Below are 20,242 nucleotides of genomic sequence, written 5' to 3'. Positions count from 1 at the left end.
AAAAATTTTACAGTAAATAGCCGACATTAACATGAAGCCACTGCACTTTATGGATCTTGAATCAGATATCAAATGAGAGAAATATCACATCTACAAGTTACACTTGAATTTGAACAACGATTTTAATCAACAAAAATCTCGATTCGACTTTGTATTTTTCCAACAGGGTTTTCGAATCCCAAAACCTCTGATTTTTTTTACAGAGACTCAATAACATATATGTGTATCACATATAAAAAAATCAGCAATTTCTAATGAAGATTTAAATGGAAAATAACATGCTTTTTACAGATCTAGAATCAAAACACATGAAAATTCAATAAAACACTAAAAAAACATGATTTAACAATGAAAAACAATAAAAAAACACCTAACAACAAAACAAAATTAAATTTAATGTTTGAACACATGCAATGAACATTAATATGATAAAAAAAATAAATAAAATACAGGGAATCCATGGCTGAAGTTATTTTCACCTTTGAAAACATGGATTTAATCCATTTAACGGATAAATCTCATGTTTCTTTGGTTAAGAACATGAAAAACAATAGCATAAACGATTCTAATGAATTAGAATCATGGAAAACAGCATGTAATAGGGTTAGATCATCTTATTGGATTGTTCTTGAGGTTGAATCCATGGTTAAAACCATGAAAGAGATGGTGTCAATGGTTATATTCATTAAAAGAAACAAAGAAAACTAATAAAATCATGAAAAGCCATTAAGGAACTCACCTTGGGGGCTACAACTGCAATGGAGATTATGGAGTGCTGGAAAGAGGAGAGAGAAGCTTCAAGAATCCAAAAAGAGAAGAATAGGGGGTCGACCCTCCCTATGAACTCTTTATATAGAATTTTTTTCTTTAGGTTTAATTTAAGAGTTTTAAAAAAAATGGACTCTAAAGGGGGGGGGGGGATTTTTCCTAATTGGTTTGGGCTTCCAAACCTTCCTAATTGGTTTGGGCTTCCAAACCTTCCTAATTAGGCCCTAATTAACCTTAGACTCACAATCCCATTAAAATAACTCTAAATGTGGCGCCACCCCCTATGGGCCCACATTGGTTTTTTTTTTAATTCCAATTTAAAGCTGAAAAACAATAGTTAAAACAAACAAAGTTAAAATGGTTTTTCAAAATAGATTTTGACTCTCCTAAATCCCTAAACTAGCTAAGACACCGACTAACCCTAGTCTAACCCTGACTTCTTCAAATGTGGTGCCACCCCGAGTGGGCCCTACTTGAATTTTCAAAGACGATTTTAAAGCTTGAAAATGAGAGTTTTTTAAAAAGAGATTCGAAAAGTAAATTTAGATTTTGAAAGTTTTGAAATGACACAGAGTTGTGACTGAGTCAGGACCCCTCCAGATATGGTGCCAACTGAGTGGGCCCCACATCAGAGTTTTGAAAATTTGAAATAAATACTGAAATGACTTAAAAAAAGGGGTTAAAATCAACAAATGGAAATCTAAGCGAACAAGAACTCTGGACCAGAGTTCTAAACCAACTAGGGCTCAGAATTTTTAGAGTTTTGAAATCCAAATGAAGAGGTTTTTGAAAGATTTTATCAGAGCTGGTAAAAACAAGTTAAAAATGTAGTCAGGGTTAGAGTCTTAACTCAACCGAAACTCTGAAATAGAGTTCTGAATCAACTGGGAATCTGCAAAATGATCTAATTTTTGAAAAACAAATGAAAAGGAATGAAAATGGAAGTAAAAATAGACATCAAATCAGACTCCTGACTGAATTAGGACTCTGGGACAAAGTCCTGATCGAACTAAAACTCTAGATTTTTTTTTGTATTTTCTGAAAAATAAATGACGAAACTTGTGAAAACAGTGAAAAAATTAACAAATATTGAAATCAAAACAGAGTCCTGATCCAATTGGGACTCTGGGGACAGAGTCCTAATTGAACTAGGACTCTCAGATTTTTTGGATTTTCTGAAAAACAATTAAGGGGATTTTGAAAAACAAGTGAAAACAAGATAGAATTGAAGTTCGGTTCAGAGTCCTGATCTGATTAGAACTCTGAAGAGGAGTCCTAATTCGACTAGGGCTCTGAAATTTTTTTGTTTTCTAAGAAGTAAATGGTGAAATTTAAACAAAGCTTTTGAAAACCAGTGAAAATAAAGTGAGAAAACAAACTTTGGATAGAGTCTTGTTTCGATTAGTACTCTGGGATAGAGTCTTGATTCGATCAAGACTCTGGGATAAAATCCCAGAATTTTTGAAATTTCATGGTAAAGGTGTAACAATTTTGAAATATAGAAAGATAAATAAGGAGACTTTGGAAATATTCTCTCACAAGTAAAATCAGGGTCAGAGTCCTGATCCAACTAAGACTCTTCAAACAGAGTCTTGGTTCAACCAAAACTCTGAGTTTTTGTCTTCTCTATGAAAGATTTTGAAAGATTTGGTTAAAAACAAGTAGAATAACGATGAAAGATAGAGTCCTGATTCGATTAGGACTCTGAGAAAGTGTCCTAATTTGACTAAGACTCTAGAATTTTGGCCAAAAACAAAGGATTTTGATAGGTTTTCTCAAAAATATGTAAAAAGGGTAATAAAAATAGAGTTCTGATTCGACTATGACTTTGGAAAAAGAGTCTTGATCCAACTAAGATTCTAGAAAAAGAGTCCTGATTGGATTGGGTCTCTGAAATTTTGGCTAAAATAACAAGAATGGGCAAGGGATATGACTATATCTGGTTTAAAATCAGAATGGAGTTTTAAAAATATTCAAAAAGATGAAAATACATAGTCCTGATCCAACTAGGACTCTGAAATTTTTGAGATTTTTGATAAATAAAGGAATCCAGAAGCGACACCACCTAAATGGGCCTCATCTGAGAATTGAAATCAATTGAAATTGAGTTTAAAATGAATCCAGATTGTTTTCTGAGGGAAACATTTCAAAATATAAGATCCTGGGGTTTGGCAAATGGCAAGAATATCGACTTGAAACCTAGGTTTTGAAATTGATTTTGAAAGAAGAGTTTTAAAACTCGAATCTGGATTAATATTTTGAAAACAAGAGTTCTGGATCTCAACAATGAGATGCAATGCAATGAAATGACATGTCAAATGCATGCAGTGATATGCAATGACACATAAAATGTAAATACTTAATGAGAGTGAAAATTTGGGGTGTTTATAATATAGCTAGCAAAAGCAAGCGTCATTCGAATTGACTCCAATCGAGCCTCTAGTGCAAAGGTTTCATCAAAATCTATGCCTTCTTCTTGGTTATAGCCTTGTGCTACTAGCCTTGCTTTATTTTGAATGACTTCACCGTTTTCGTCCAGCTTATTCTGGAAGACCCATCTTGTTCCAATTATTAGATGATCCTTTGGTCTATCAACTAGATCTCATACATCATTCAGAGTGAATTCGTTAAGTTCTTCAAACATGGCCAAAAGCCAAAATTCATCATCACAAGCTTCATTGATATTCTTTGGTTCTATTTTTTATATGAAAGCATTTTTTTCAATATATTCTTCTAATTGCCTTCTAGTTTGGACACCACTCTTTATTTCTCCAATAATCTACTTATGTGGATGATCAAGAAGTTCTTTTCAAACCGGTGGAAGATTTTGAGGAATGTTTTTATGTGAAGCGCTTTCTATCATAGGTTCTCCTTGAGGTATGACTTCTTCTCCTTCGCTTAGAGGTATAACCTGCTCACAATTCTTATCAAATACAATGTGTAAAGACTCTTCAATGCAATAAGTTCTTTTATTAAAAACACGATAAGCTTTGCTTCTAGAAGAATATCCAAGAAATATTGTTTCGTTTGATTTTGAATCAAACTTATCAAGATTATCTTTGGTATTTAACAAGAAACACTTACTACCAAAATTTTTGAATTACGAGATTTTTGGTATATGATCATAATACAATTCAAAACATGTTTTATGTAAAAATGGTCGAATAAGAATACGGTTTAAAACATAGCATGTTGTATTTACTGCTTCAGCCCAAAAGTATTTTGGTAAATTTTTATCTTAAAGCATGGTTCTAGCACATTCTTCCAATGTTCTATTCTTTCTTTCAACAACTCCATTTTGGGAAGCTGCTCTAGGAAAAGAAAAGTTGTGAGATATTCCATGTAAATCATAGAACTTTAGAAAAGATTCATTTTCAAATTCTCCTCCATGATCACTACGAATAGTAACAGTAGGGGTAGATTTTTCATTTGTAATTCTTCTACATAGTTTAGAAAATTCAGAAAAAACATCATTTTTGCTTTTCAGAAAAATTACCCAAGTAAAAGAAGACTAATCATCCACTATAACAAACACATATTTACTACCATTCAAACTTTAAATTCTATCACATAAATGATTCTTTTTATATGATATTCTAGGTAGGCCTCTAACAAGATCATTCTTGGATAACTTAGAAATTAATTTGAAGTTAACATGTCCAAGTCTCTTATGCCATAACTATTGAATTTCATTTGAAGCAATAAGACATTTTCATTGAAGGTGGGTAACTCATCAAGATACAGTTCATATATATTCTTCCTTCTCTTTCCTTTAAAGATGATCTCTTTAGAACAAGAATCAGAAATTAAGTATAAATCATGTTCAAAAGAAATGAGAAAACCTTTGTCATATGATTGACTAATAGATAACAAATTATGCATTAATTCATCTACTAAAAGAACATTTTCTATCAAGGGAAATTTTGGATTACCAATATTACCAATACCAATTACTTTTCCCTTACTATTGTCACAAAGGTGATGGTTCTTCCATCCTTACTTTGAAGGGTAGAAAATAACTCTGGCCTTCCAGTCATATGTTTGAAACAGCCGCTATCCAAGATCCACTTGTTCCTTATTTTGTGTACCTACAATAAAATTTGAAGACAAAGCATTTGACCCCTTTTTATATTCGGGTCCACGAGAGTTAGTCTTAGGAACCCAAATCCATTTGGATTTTGGTTTCTTTTGAGAATAATTACTCTTTTTATCATAAAATGATTTAGCATTTCTAGAATGATAAGATGGATAGTCATGTCTAGGCTTATATGCATTTGAAGTACCATGATAAGGTATGTTTCTACCATGATATGCATGATTAGAAAACTGAGTTCTTTGAATTAATGATTGAGAATTTTGACTTTGATTCTTTACCACATAGTTTGGTCTATTTTGAGTATCAAAGAAACTATATCCCAATCGAGTTTTGTTAACCAAGCATCTTTAAGAACCAATAAGTGTTTCTAGATTTTCTTGACCTTTAGTGAACTTAGTAACTATAGAGAGAAGATCATTAGATTTTTCTTTCAAACTAGATATCTCTTCTTGTAAGACATTGGTTCTAATGCCAATTTCTTTTATCTTAGATGCTTGAGAAAAGTTTTCCTTCTTGAGATCTTCCATCTTTTGAAGTAATAAATTGTTCTTAGTGTCAAGAGTCAAATTTTCTGTTTTCAACTCTTTGTTTTTAGAACTTAGACTCTTAAATTTAGCATATAAATTATTAAAAGCTTCTAATAAGTTATCATAATCAAATTGACTTACCGAGTCTTCTTGTACTACAAAGCACATGTTGGCGACTTTTTCATTTGATTCTTCATCGAAAGAAGAGTCATTTTCATCCCAACTTGCTTGAAATGCCTTTTTCTTATTGAATTGGTCCTTAGGCTTGATTTTGTGAAGAGGACAATCTCTTTTGATATGTCCAGCCTTTTTACAGTTGAAACACTTGACTTCATCAAGATTTAATGGTTCAATTTTCTTCACCTTTCTTTAGAATCTTCACTTTTTGACGAATCTTTTGAATTGCCTAGTGATAAGGGTAATATCTTCATATTCATCTAAATCTTCAGAGTCTGAAGTGACTTTGAATGCAAGAGATTTTTTCTTTGGTTCTTCTTTTTGTCTATCATGAAGTTGAACTTCATATGCCATCAAATTACCAACTAAATTTTTAAGAGAATGGGTGTTTAAATCATTGGCTTCCTCTATTGATGTGGTCTTTCTCTCCCATTCAGGAGTTAAGAACTTTAGAACTTTTCTAACTAAATTTACTAGCGAATATTCTTTCCCAAAGGATTTGAGAGTATTAGTAATATCGATCATTTTAGTTATCATGTCAGAAATTGGCTCATTTTGCTTCATTTTAAATAACTTAAATTTATGAACTAAAGAGGCAATTTTAGACTCCTTTACCTTTGACGTACATTTATGAATCATGAAAAAAGTATGACAAATTTCATTTGCAGTGGAACATTGAGAGATACAATTGAACTCTACTTTGTCAATGACACAATATAGCGTATTCATAGCTTTGACGTTGAGTGAAGCAGGCTTCTTTGCTTCATCGGTCCATAGGCTGAAATCAATTGATGATGCTTGGTACTTTTCTGAAATGACTCAAAATTTTAAGATCCATAGATTGTAAGAATATTGTCATTCTTACTTTCCAATAGCCATAGTTTGTTTCGTCAAGGAGAGCAGGATGAACTCAGGAGCATCCTTCTTTGTGTTGAGAAGACGATGTTGTTACCATGCTAGATGATGGTAAGATCAAAAGATATCAAACCTTGCTCTGATACCAAATGAAAGTATTGTAGGATCGATGCCATGAGCACTAAAGGGGGGGTGAATAGTGCTTTTAATCTTTGTCCTTGAAATTTGAAGGAATTTGAATACTACAAAGCAATCACACATAAAGAACACAAGAATTTTATCCTGGTTCAATCTTCCAGACCTACATCTAGTCCCTAAGCAAAACCCGCTTCAGATTTTTACTATCAAACTTGTGTCACCACAAGATCAAACAAACCCAAATTGGTCCCACTTTCAGCAACAACTCTGCTGAAAGCAAACTTCACCTTTAAACCAAGGAGACTCTGTCCTTTTACAGAAAATTTGAAATAACTAACTTACAATCAACCTACGAGCCTTTCTTATGAATGCAAGAGTGAAATATGCTTCTAAGGTTGCTGAAATACTCAACTCACAATTTCACTAACTCACAGAAATAATTTGAGTGAAAAACTAGAATAAAAATACTCAGTGAGTGAGAAAACAAATACTTGAATGAATAGGAGTGAAAAACAAAGAATTTGATCTTTCAAATCAATGTAATTTGATTCAATTCAATTATTTTGAGTGTAGATCACACTCTTATTTATAACTGAGGAATTTTATATGTTGGAGGTACGAAAGGGTGTCAAAATAGTCAGTTTTGAATGGTCAAATCATTTGAAAAACTAAATAGATGCACATTTTAAAAGTTTTAGAAAATGGCTATATTAGTCGACTAAAATAGTTTTTAGTCGACTAAAATCAAATATTAGTAGACTGACAGTTAAAGTCAGTCGACTACTGTATCTAGCCGAACATTTTTGAATTCTAGATTTTGAAACTTAGTCGACTAAAGAAAAGTTAGTTGACTAATGAAAATCATCAGTAGACTGAAAAAACTTTCAGTCGACTCTGCTAAATTTTTCAAAATTCGAACATTCTGTCCAGTCGACTATTGTTAAACTTTTCAGAAATCAAACTCTAGGGTCGGTCGACTAAGAGTCGATTAGTCGACTAATCAAAAAGTTGACATTTTTCTTTGAAAAATTGGCACAAAAAAATTGTTTGACTAATGAGTCTATTGGTCAACTGATAAACCTGAAAATGTGGGTAAAGAGCTTTCTAAAATGATTTTCGCCAAGGATTCTTTTAGAAAATTTTTTCTTAAGTATTTTTAAGTAAAATGCAAGTAAGATATGCAATCAAAGTAAGGCTCTTACAAAAATCTAAGACTTTTAAAGAAATTTATATTTGCACACTTGTCTTCACAGATTCTTCAATGATTTTTTCAATTCTTTTCATCTTTCTTCATTGCCTTGGCTGAAATTTAGTTGTTCCAGTTGTTCATCATCAAAATCTTGTACTTGAATTATCATGTATAACTTCTTTGTCTTAACAAATGTCTAAGAAACAACCAACCCCTAAGCAACCAAGCCCTTTGCATGAACAGGTATGTAATACAATATATTGCTTCACATGTAAATTGTATTACGTGCCACTTATCAATATCTAACTTGTGTAATTTCCAACATGCAACAATACCATACAGACGTGCACTACAACGTTGGAACCTACAATCCTTCCAACCTATTTGAGTGGAACGATGGCGTGAGTTTTACAAGTCTTTTGGTATGTAATAATTTTGGGAGGATGTTTGCATTTCTTGTTAAACTTAACGTAGTGTCTAATATTTTTTTTTTTCATGACAGACTCAGTTCAATTCAAAAGGGAGCAACGGAACACAGGAATCACGTGTAGATTCTTCAGCTACAAAATAGTTATAGCATTTAACTTTCATTAGTGTAAATCGTTGTAATATTTTGCATTCTATAATTCTTTGTTGTAAATCGATAATTCTTTGTTGTAATTCTATAATTTTTTGTTGTAAATCGATAATTCTTTGTTGTAATATTATAATTCTTTGTTATAATTCTATAATAGAAATCATACTACAAATATCATAAAAATCGATACTAGAAAACACATAATATCTTACAAATCGATATACAATAATTATGCATAATATATTATAAATCGATACGACAATTCAACATAATTGCTTATAAATCGATATTAACAAACAAAACAATATTGTACAAAAATCGGTAGAAACAGTTTGTCCTATTGTGATTTACACAATGATTGATAAAAGGCAAAAAAGAGAAAGAAACAACAAATCGACATAATGTTTATTGATAGCAATATCTTAAATCTGTATAATATCCTATAAATCTGTAAATCGATAACTTATCTTATAAATCGATATGAAAATTCCTATTGATAGCTTAAAAATTGATATTAAGAATCAGCATACAAATCGATATTAAGAATCAAAGCAATATCTTAAATCGATATAATAACCTATAAATTTATAGTAGACATCGTGTTAAGAAGCAATATCTGCAAATCGATGATAAAATATCATAAAAATCAAGAGGAAAATTCTTATTAATAACTTAGAAATCGATATTAATAATTGATTTATAATATATTATGTAATATTATATCGATTTGTAAGATGCTATGTGTTTACTAGTGTCAATTTGCAAGATATTTATATTATGATTTTGAAACATGTGCCTGTGGAATTTATATTATTGCAATTTGCGTGCTTGAGGTGGTGATTTGCGTAATCAACACACGTGTGCCAGGTGCATAATTTTGGTTTTTGGATCAATGTGAATTTTATACACAGTCTTACAAAATTTGTATACATAATCTATAAAATCTGTTACAAATGTCTGTATACAAAAAAATTGTCATGTTCGGCAAATTGAATATTGAACCAAAAATTGTTATCTCTCTCTAACTAGTAGAATGTAACCATCTTCACGTTATCCTTGAAAATAGGTAGACGTTTAAAACGACTTCCTCTTACTCCTGGGGACTTCACATCCTTTATTGTTTTCTAGGTAATCTTGCAGTCTGGGTTTTTGTATCTTCCGCAATTAGAAAATCCATCAATTTTTTTGCATAGTTTTATGCAGAATCCAAGTATATCATCCTGCAAAAAAAAAAAAAAAGTCAGACCAATATAGAAATGTAGTCATCAATAATATAGGATAATAAAATATGTTTAAGTGTACAACATGCAACGGTGAATTCTGGTTCTCGTCCATAGTATATTGCTTCAATACACTTCATTATAAAGATGCCACAATCAACGCCTATATTTTGTAAAGGAGCATCCTCTACGATGTGAAGCCTCCACGGGCCAATGACGACACCCAACATGTCTCTGAAAAATCTAACCTGTGGTTTATGTAAAAGCAAGTAAATTCTAGGCCATGGTACAAGATACAATAATCTTATAGATAGAAACTTACCAAATGCACAATGTCACGGTCTACACCACCGTTAAAGTCTAAGGAGTTGCAGAACTATATTTGTTGTTTTCGTACATCCAACACGTATAAGACCCAATGTTTTTTCGATTGTCAAAATGTAGGAATCAATATCTACAAATCGATTATAAAATATCTTAGAAAATCGATATAAAAATGCATATTGATAGCATAAAAATCGATGTTAAGAATCAGCATATAAATCGATATTAAGAATCAAAACAATATCTTAAATCGATATTAGGAATCAACATAGAAATTGATATTAAGAATCAAAACAATATCTTAAATCAATATGAAAATTCCTATTGATAGCTTAAAAATAAATATTAAGAATGAACATAGAAATCGATATTAAGAATCAAAACAATATCTTAAATTGATATTAAGAATCAACATAGAAATCAATATTAAGATTCAAAACAATATCTTAAATTGATTTGGATATTCATATTGATATCTTAAAAATCGATATTTAGAATCAAAACAATATCTTAAATCGATATTAAGAATCAAAACATCTTAAATCGATATGGAAATTCCTATTGATATCTTAAAAATTGATATTTAAAATCAAAATAATATCTTAAATCGATATTAAGAATTAAAACAATATCTTAAATCAATATTAAGAATCAACATAGAAATCAATATTAAGAATCAAAACAATATCTTAAATCGATATTAGGAATCTGCATAGAAATCGATATTAAGAATCAGAACAATATCTTAAATCGATATGAAAATTCCTATTGATAGCTTAAAAATAGATATTAAGAATCAACATATAAATCAATATTAAGAATCAAAATAATATCTTAAATTGACATTAATCCGCATAGAAATTGATATTAAGATTCAGAACAATATCTTAAATCGATTTGGAAATTCATATTGATATCTTAAAAATCGATATTTAGAATCAAAACAATATCTTAAATCGATATTAAGAATCAAAACAACATCTTAAATAGATATGGAAATTCCTATTGATATCTTAAAAATTGATATTTAGAATCAAAACAATATCTTAAATCGATATTAAGAATCAAAATAATATCTTAAATCGATATTAAGAATTAGCATAGAAATCAATATTAAGAATCAAAACAATATCTTAAATCGATTTGAAAATTCATATTGATATCTTAAAAAGCGATATTTAGAATCAGCATAGAAATCAATATTAAGAATCAAAACAATATCTTAAATCGATATGCAAATTTCTATTGATAGCTTAAAATCGATATCAAGAATCAAAACAAGATCTTAATAGATTTAACATCTTACAAATCGATATGGTCAAAAACCTTTTCACTTGACCAAAAAGTCTGTCATTTAGTCATCGTTACCCCAGTATTGTAGTCATCTAGAAATCTAGTCATGTATGGCATTCGACGGACGATACTCTGTTGAACAAAACAGTAATAATAGTAAGTTTAAAATGTGAAGGTACATTAGTAAATCAAAAAAGAAAATAAACATATAAGGTAACCGATATACCATAAAATAAGGGGTAACGATTGTGATCACTGTAAAAATTTTCCTCTTTTTCCTTTTCTCCCTGCTTTTCCTCCTTTTGAGAGGAAAAAGAAAGAAGAGAGAGAATAAGAAAACTCTTTGCAATGTGTCACTTGACCTTTCTGAAAGAAAGATAGATTTTGAATTTTACTCGCCTCCGTTTTAAAATTTTGCAGGAAAAATAGAGACGGGATTCGTTCATCGGTACAAGACTCAATCGTTCATGGCGCCTTTACGAGGGGTAATTGAACCAAGGATCGAATTTATGCCTTTGCTTTGCCTAAATTTGTCTAAGTGATTATTCTGAAATCTTAAATGCACAAAGAATCATGCTTGTGCTATGATATTTGAATTTGAGGGATGTGTATGCTTTCCTTGGAAATGTTTCAGAAATTTGGATTTTTCCAAGTGATTTTGAAATAGGTTTTGAAAACAACCTTGAGGAAGTGGTTCAGAAATTGAACCTGAAAAGATTGAAATTTGACTCAAGTTTTAAAGTGGATTTAAGATTTGAAATCAGGAATTGAAAGTGAATATTTGAACCTGAAAATGGAATTGGAAAATAAAAGATTGAATTTTGAAGTTGGAATTTGGAATTTGGAAATTGAGTTTGTTTCTGAAATGGAACTTGAAATGGAATCAAAATGGGACTTTGATTTGATTTTGAAATTTGATTTGATATTTGGAAATCAGAATTTAACTTGGAAATTGAATTGGAGTTTCAAACTGAATTTAAAACTTTGATCAATAATTAAATTGAAAATTGAAATAAAGCTCAGAATTTGGAATTGAATTTGAAATAAAATTCAAAAATTTGGATTTTGAAATGGAAAGTAGCAATTGAAAATAAAAGTTGGGTTTGGATTTGAAATTTGATGTTGAAATTGAGATTTGAACTTTGAATTTGAAAATTGAAACTTGAAATTTGAATTTAGATTTTTGAAATTGAAGTTTAACTTTGAAATTTGGAAATTAAAATTTAGAATTGAGATTAGAATTTAAAAATAAATTTAAAGATTGAAAACTGGGAATTTAAAAATAAACTTTAAAATTTGGATTTTAAAATTTAGAATTTGAAATTAGACTTGGAATTTGAAATTAGAATTGAATTTGAAAATTGAATGGAATTTTGAATTGATTTTGAAATTTGACTTGGTATTTGAAATTAGAATTGAATTTGAAAATTGGATTAGAAATTCAAAATAAATCTCAAAATTTTGATTTAGAATTTCAAAGTGAATTTCAAAACTTTGACTTAGAATTGAATTAAAAATTAAAACTCAAAAATTGAATTTATAATAGAATTCAAAATTTTGAAATGGAAATAAAGAATTTGAATGAAATTTGAAGTTAAAATGTGAAATCCAAGAATTTAAAGTTCAGAAACTGAAATTTGGGATTGGAAATAAAATTTAAAACTAAATGAAATTGAAAATAAAAGGATAAATCTGAATTTATAAATGGAATTTGAAAATGGGTTTGAATTTAGAAATGAAAATTGTATTTTTAAAAGTTTATTTCAAATATCACTTGGAATTTTGAAAATAACTTGAAAATAATTTGAAAAGGATGATAAATCATGATGCAATTCTATCTTAAATGATGAATGCTTTTAATAGAAATTGTTTAAAAATTAAAATTTTAAAAAGCAGATTTCATTTTTTAATAGAATTGAAATAAGATGAAATCATAATACATTCATGACTATGGTCACAAACATATTATAATCTAATCTTCATTTGAATTCTAATATAGAATAAAATAAATTTTTGTGCCTTTATAGGATTTAAAATAAAATTAACTTTTGATATATTCATGACTATAGCCACAAATATATCTCAAATTAATTTATATTTTAGATTCTGATAGAGGAGGAATTAAATATTTAAAAAAATATGATGATTTTCAAAAGTGACCTAAAGTGGAGGTCAAATGTTATTCCATAAAAGATAAAAATCCTAAGTATTGTTCACATTTTGACTATGGTCATAAATGTGAATAATTTACTTAGGGTTATTTACCTTTTATTAGAAAGGTGCACGTGCCATTCGTGTCATCCCATAGTGCTTCTTTGAAGAATAAAATAGTGCTTCTTTGAAGAATAAAATAAAATGAAATGCCACAGGAAATTATGAGAATTTAAAGCACAACTATATGCTCATACATTCTAATCTAAGCAGAAAAGTAGAAATTCTCATTAATAAAGAATTATTACAATCTTGAATATTGAAATTTCGTAATCTAGGAAAGGAAATCTAAGTCTTCCATGCTTTCCCTGCAAAAATGAGTTAGCACAAGGCAATAAAATACAAAATATAGACGGAAATGGAAAATGCCATGTTAAAGCTAATCATGTATATGGTTATGCCTATTCTAATGAAGAAATGAATATGCAAAGTGCTATGCTTATGCTAATAATGAAATGCATATGCATATGCCTAAGTGTTATGCTCATGTTAAATGAAGAAATGCATATGTGATGCCTAAATGCAATGCATATGCTAATTAAGAAATGCATATGCAATGCCTAAATGCAATGCATATACTAATGACATATTAAAATGAAATAGGAAGATACCTATACTAAGGCTAAATGGAAAATATGATGCAAGTGTAGGCATTGTGAGGAGATGACAGGCAGAGAGTGCATACCTATGTATGTATATGCAAAAGTGCAGGCAACTGTCATACAAGTGCACAGGTGTGAGTGTTGAGTTATACTTCATTCAGCAATGTAACTGTATATGCAACTATTACAGTATTGCAGCTAATGTATGCAAATACAGAAGAAATGCAAATGCAACTAATATAGGAAAGCTAACATACTTTGCTAATGAATGAAATATGAATAACTTAATTTCACCGAGTTGAATCACACAAATAAATGTTGCTGTGAATCAAATTCACACAGCAGATGCTTCATATTCGGAACAACAGAGTATGCAAATGCACACATCTGGGTGATGATCCATATGAAAATGTTTGCAGCAGAAATTCAGTGTTTTTGATATGCTATATGCAAATGCAGAGTGTAACAGTGTTGTTGATATGCCACATATAAAGATATTGTTGATATACAGATGTAGATAACATGCAACATGCAAGTAATGTGTAATATGCTATGCAATATGCAGTGAGTGATTGTATGCAGATGCTATGCGCAAGTGCAGAAGTGAAGCAATATGTAGGAAATGACAGCATGCAGAAAATGAAGCAATATGCATGGGAAAGAAGCAAAGGCTACACAAATGCACAAATTTTATATTGAAGGCGTTGTTGTAGCTTGGGTAATAGCAGATGAGGAGATGTGAAGGTGCTATATGCACATGAAGCCACATGAAAATGTGAAGGTGCTGTGTGCACATGAAGCTATAGGAAAATGTGAAGGTGCTGTGTGCACCTGAAGCTATGGGGAGATGTGAAGGTGTTGTGTGCACATGAAGCCACAGGAAAATGTGAAGGTGTTGTGTGCACATGAAGCTACACGAAAATGTGGTGTGACTGATAAGATGCAGCACATAGCCATGCGAATTTCTGAATCAATCCACAATAGATTAGTATACTTCATAAGCAGCAGCCTTGGGAGTTGCAGCAAATCAATTGCAGCAAACTGATTTCTGCTAGTTGAATTCAGCAAATCACTTTCAATAGCATCAACGAATGGGATTTGGCAATATCAGCAGTGCCAACGAGTCTTATTTCAATTAGCACATCCAAGTGCTTTTTCAAATAGCACAACAGAGTGTAGAAAATAGGATGGCAGTTTCAGATAAGTTGGATAGCACTATTGGTTTTGGTTTCCTCTTCATAGAAGCCAGCTTTGAAGCCTGAGAGATGCATAACCCTCTCAATGCCTGCTTCAAGGTTATTGATTCAGAGATGCCTATTCCCGATGCTTGTGATAATCCTACACTAATTGGTCTTTTTGAGGTATTTTTCCATGAAGGACAAGCTCGGGACTGTTGACAATGGACAAGTTCACTGGATGTACTTTGAAAATCAAGAACTTCAAACAGCTAATTGATTTTGCTTTCCACTGCATAGTCCCGTGATATGACTGACATCAATTGTTTCCCAGTTTTGTCTCCTGTTTATGCGATTAAATATACTGAACTACATTCTTTAGAATTGTGAACAGAATTCAGTTCTTTATTTGACTCTTTAATTTTAGAAATATCAGAAACCGAACCCATCTCCTACAAATGGCAAATAGGCAGCACCATAAATTCTATTCTGATGCAAGAACAACAACTTGAAAAACTTTATTCCAGTACATGAAATAGCAGCATTGCTTCAAACTTACCTATCTCCAGAGAACCTCCATGTAAGTAGATCATGTTGACAGACATACCAAGATGGCACAATGTTTTTTTTTCTTTGGATCCCAGACTCTCTGTGAGCATATTGAATAAGAATTTTCATAGGTTTGGATGTCATGCTGTGAGAGCTCAAGTGATATGTTGTGAGCATCTCAAATGATATGCTGTGATGAAGTATGGGACAAAACGCAACATATAAACATATAAGGAGTCCAATTATGCAGCGAATTCCAATCAGTAACAGGGGTTCATCAGAAAATAGTTTCTACCGGTGGATTGATAACCTTCAAAGTCACTTGAGGGGGTGATTTACTAAATGAGCTATACGACTACTTAAATCCAGTAATAAGCACAGTTCGTGGACACATCAGAGAATGGTGATGTTGCTCAGTTGAACCTGTCCCACATCAATGGCAGGATTGAGTGAATATCCCAGATTCATGACAATATGTGCTGCTCGTGGGAAAATCCCTTGTGTGTGGAAATCCCTTGTTAGAGTATCCACTTCAACCTCAGAAAATGCAACACCATAGGTATGGTAATTGAATGTCTTCCCTTTACCTATTTTCCAATCAAATCCAATATCCGAGGTAATGTAAAAATCATGCACAGATAGATCAATCCTTACCAGAAAGCATGCCCTTGCAAGCTCTGCAAAGGATCTGTGCTCATTCTTCAAAGCTATAGGTTTCATGTGTGCAATTATTTGCTCACAAGCATCCAAAACTGTCACTCCATACATATCAGAGCTTGCAGAAGCAGCAGTAGGTGATGCATTTGGGACCTATAAGACAAGACACAAACAGTTTTCCTTTCAGGATCGATAAGGACGATGAAACAAATCTGAGTCGAGCTTCTACTCTAAGAAAACATGTGCACGCTATAGAGCGAGAGTGTTTTGAGCACGCACGAGAGAGAGAGGTTGAACCAGAAAATGAAGGGATGAACCAATGCCTAGATCATGAAGATGATGCTGTAATGAATCAAAACACACGAACGCTTAAGAAAATAAATGTAAACACATGTATGATATGGATGACAATGTATGGGGTCGTGTGAAGATATACACATGAATGGTAAACATAAATGCAGTGAACAAAATAAAATGGGAAATCAAATGCAAATTGGAAATCAAGATGAAAACAAGAGATCGAAACACGAACAAACAATCAAAATGAAAGCAGGAAATCAAAAATCAAATGACAATCAAAATGGAAACATGAAATCGAAATGCAAACAAGAAATCAAGATACAGATGATGTTGATATCTTTAATAATGGTGACTGCTATCATGTACAGAGAATCAAAATACATAAATTAACAATGAAGGAAATGTGATAAAGAGAAGATCGACCTCTTGTTGCAAAAATGCAAACCGATACTGCTATAGGCAGATTGGTAGTGCGTATCATGCATCAACAAAAACTGATATCACACAAAGAAAATCCGAGGGAAAGGAAAAGAGAAGAGCAAATTCACAGAAAAAAATAAAGAGGGAGAGGGATAATTCTTACCTTGGCCTCTTGTTGTTGATTCGAACTCCTTCACAGAAGAAAGAGAAGGGGAAAAAGGAGGAAGAAAGAAGAGGGAGAAGGGGAGAAGGAAAAGGGAATGGATCAGAGGGATGCGATGGATGAGAAAACCAGAAGATCAGTGGATGATGGATCATGCGAGAGGTGGAAAATGGATGGGAGATGAATGGGCGATGGTGGATGATGCGAGAAGTGGATGATGCGAGAAGTGGATGATCGGAGGTGCTCCCTGCGATGGCCGTTAAATAAGAAGAGGCCATTACAAAATCTTTCAAAAGGGTCCCTCCATGTTTTAAAATTTTTCAAAAAGGGGGTCTTGATTATAAGTTTTTTCAAAAGAAGGGATTAATCTATTTTTTGAAATATTCTTTTATGTTTCTGAGTGAAAAACCTAAAACTAGGCGGGATTTAAAAGATGGGATCCAGATAAGGTTTTTGAAGACCTTACAAAAATATTAATTTTGAAATCTTGAAGATTTTACAAAAAAAAAAGAGAAATTTTGAAATAACAGAGTTTAATTTAAAAACTGAGTTTCAAAATGGATCTGGATCTGAGGTTTTAAGCGAATATTGGGTTTGGACCTCGAATTGAGATTGGATCTGGATAAAATACCTGAGCCAATACAGAGAATTAAAAAATAGAAGATCTGGACTCAGAATTGGATTTGGATATCAGATCTGGATCTGAGAATGAGTCAAATATGGAAAATGAAGTTGGATTTTGGATCTTCAACCAAGAACTGAATCTGAGAAATGAATAGAGATTGACTTAATTGCTCAGAATGTGGGGGTCAGAGGCAAAAAGGGAATTTTTAAAATTTTGAAAAATTAGCGGTGTTCACAGATGCCCCTCTTTGCTGCTAAGCCAGTTGGAAGTTGAGCTTAGTAGCAAAGAAAATACACCAAATTTTAAAACAAAAAAATGCCCCAATCAGAGAATCTGAACTGAGTGTGGAAGAATTATTTTGTGAAGATTATTCTCAGGTTTAGCACCTTGTCCTGAATGGCTTGGAAAAGGACGAAATCCTCAAAAATGAGATAATTGGATAAAAAGAAATGAGAAAATTGTGATGGGACTTTTGGATGAAGATCACGAAATTATGACAAAGAGAGATTTTGATGAATTCTCATGGCTGAGACAAAAATAAGCTTTTTGAAAAGAATCAGGTTTAGCCCTTGACCTGGATGGGATGAAAATATGTCAGAACGAAGTTCAGGTTTAAACCTTACCTGAGTGGGAAATGAAAAATACCTCATCAGAATGAGGCTCAGGTTTTAACACTTACCTGAACGAGAAATGAAAATACCTCATCGCAATGAGGCTCAGGTTTTAACCCTTACCTGGACGGGAAATGAAAATACCTCATCAGAATGAGGCTCAGGTTTTAACCCTTACCTGAATGGGTGTGAACACCCCAAAATTTTCAAAATTTTATAAACATTTCTCCTTTTTTCCCTGGCCCCCATTTCTGATTAATTGAGTCAGTTTTAATCAAAATTCTAGTTATTTCTCAGATTCACTAGAATCCAAGTCTATTTTCTATATCTGACTCAATTTTAGATCCGGATCTGATATCAAAATCTAAATCTGAGCCTCATTATCTAATTTTTAAATCGAATTTATAAAAATCCAAAAATAGTTTTTGAATGGCTCAGACAGTCCATCCGGTATCCATTTGGATCCACTGCTCAGTATTCCTCGATTCGAGATCCAAAACTTGAATATTTCTCAAAACTCAGGATCCAAACCCATTTTCTAAAGAAATTTTTAAAGAATAGCCCTGAATTCTCAGAAAACCCTTCTTTTGTACATATTTTTTAAATTTTTACAAAAAATAGTTTAAAATCTCTTATTTTCCCATAGTTTTAGAATTTTTATGTCAAAAACACAAAAAAATATAGAAAACATAAAGAAAAGAACAAAAAATAAAAAATAGGAAAAAACAAAAAAAAGTTAAGAAACCCTTTTTTTTTAAAGTATTGCTTTGTTAAAACCACTTTTTAGAAAAACCTTTTGAAAGGAGTCGCCTTTTTAAAAACTTTCAAAAATTCCTTGGACCCGATTTGTAAAATCCCCAATAGTTTTCTCTTATAAAAGAAAACCGTAGGGGATCAAATTGATCATCCATCGACATTACCATTAAGCCATTAGCATCGATCAAACCTCCTCTCCCATTACCTCCACTCTCCTCCCTCTGGTGCCCTCTAGGCTACTGAAGAAGCCTCGGCTCCCTCCTTCAGAACTTCTGAACAAGGTAAGAGCCCTGCTTTCTTCCTTCTTTTAACTGTCATTCTCTTGGTTCTCCTCTATTCTTGGTCCATCTAAGCATCTACCGTAATGTCAATCTGCATATAGCAGCATTGAGTTACGAACTGCAACATCAATGGAATAGTTCATATTCTGACATCTCCTCTTTACTTTTTTTCTTTTTTCTTTTTTCTTTTCTTTCTTTCTTTCTTGCTTTTGTAATTTTAGTAGTTTACGTGATTATGATTGGAAGGCTCATTCATTAGATATTTCCCTTTTATTAGACTTTTTGTTGATTCGGTTTTTGGAAGCTTTGTCGATCTTATTATAGTTTTATACAATAAATTTTTTATTTTGCCTGTTATGCGTAGTGGTATTTGCTTCGCTCCCTCCTGAGCCGATGATTTTATCATCTCATATGCATTTGTGATTTAACAAACTTTCTGTTGATACTACCCATCGTGGATCACTCGCATCTGTTAAAATGGTCATATCATCAATTGGTAATCAGTGATATCTTGCAATGACATCACCGATTCGCCTAGATGTCACAAATTATTGTCATCGACTTCATTTTCTTTTTATCACAAGGCACTAAGGGCACGATCGACCTGCATATAGCAGGATCGATCCACCCCGTGCGATATCAACGGAATTCTCTAATTCTGACTTTTTTTTTATCTGGATTCTTCTTGTTTTGAGTGTCTGTTGTATGTTAGATTCAGTAGTTCTTCA

Source organism: Nuphar pumila, chromosome 4 (genome assembly GCF_984573655.1).
Source record: "Nuphar pumila chromosome 4, dmNupPumi1.hap1.1, whole genome shotgun sequence".
Classification (NCBI taxonomy): Eukaryota; Viridiplantae; Streptophyta; class Magnoliopsida; order Nymphaeales; family Nymphaeaceae; genus Nuphar; species Nuphar pumila.
Note: the sequence above shows the minus strand (reverse complement) of the source record.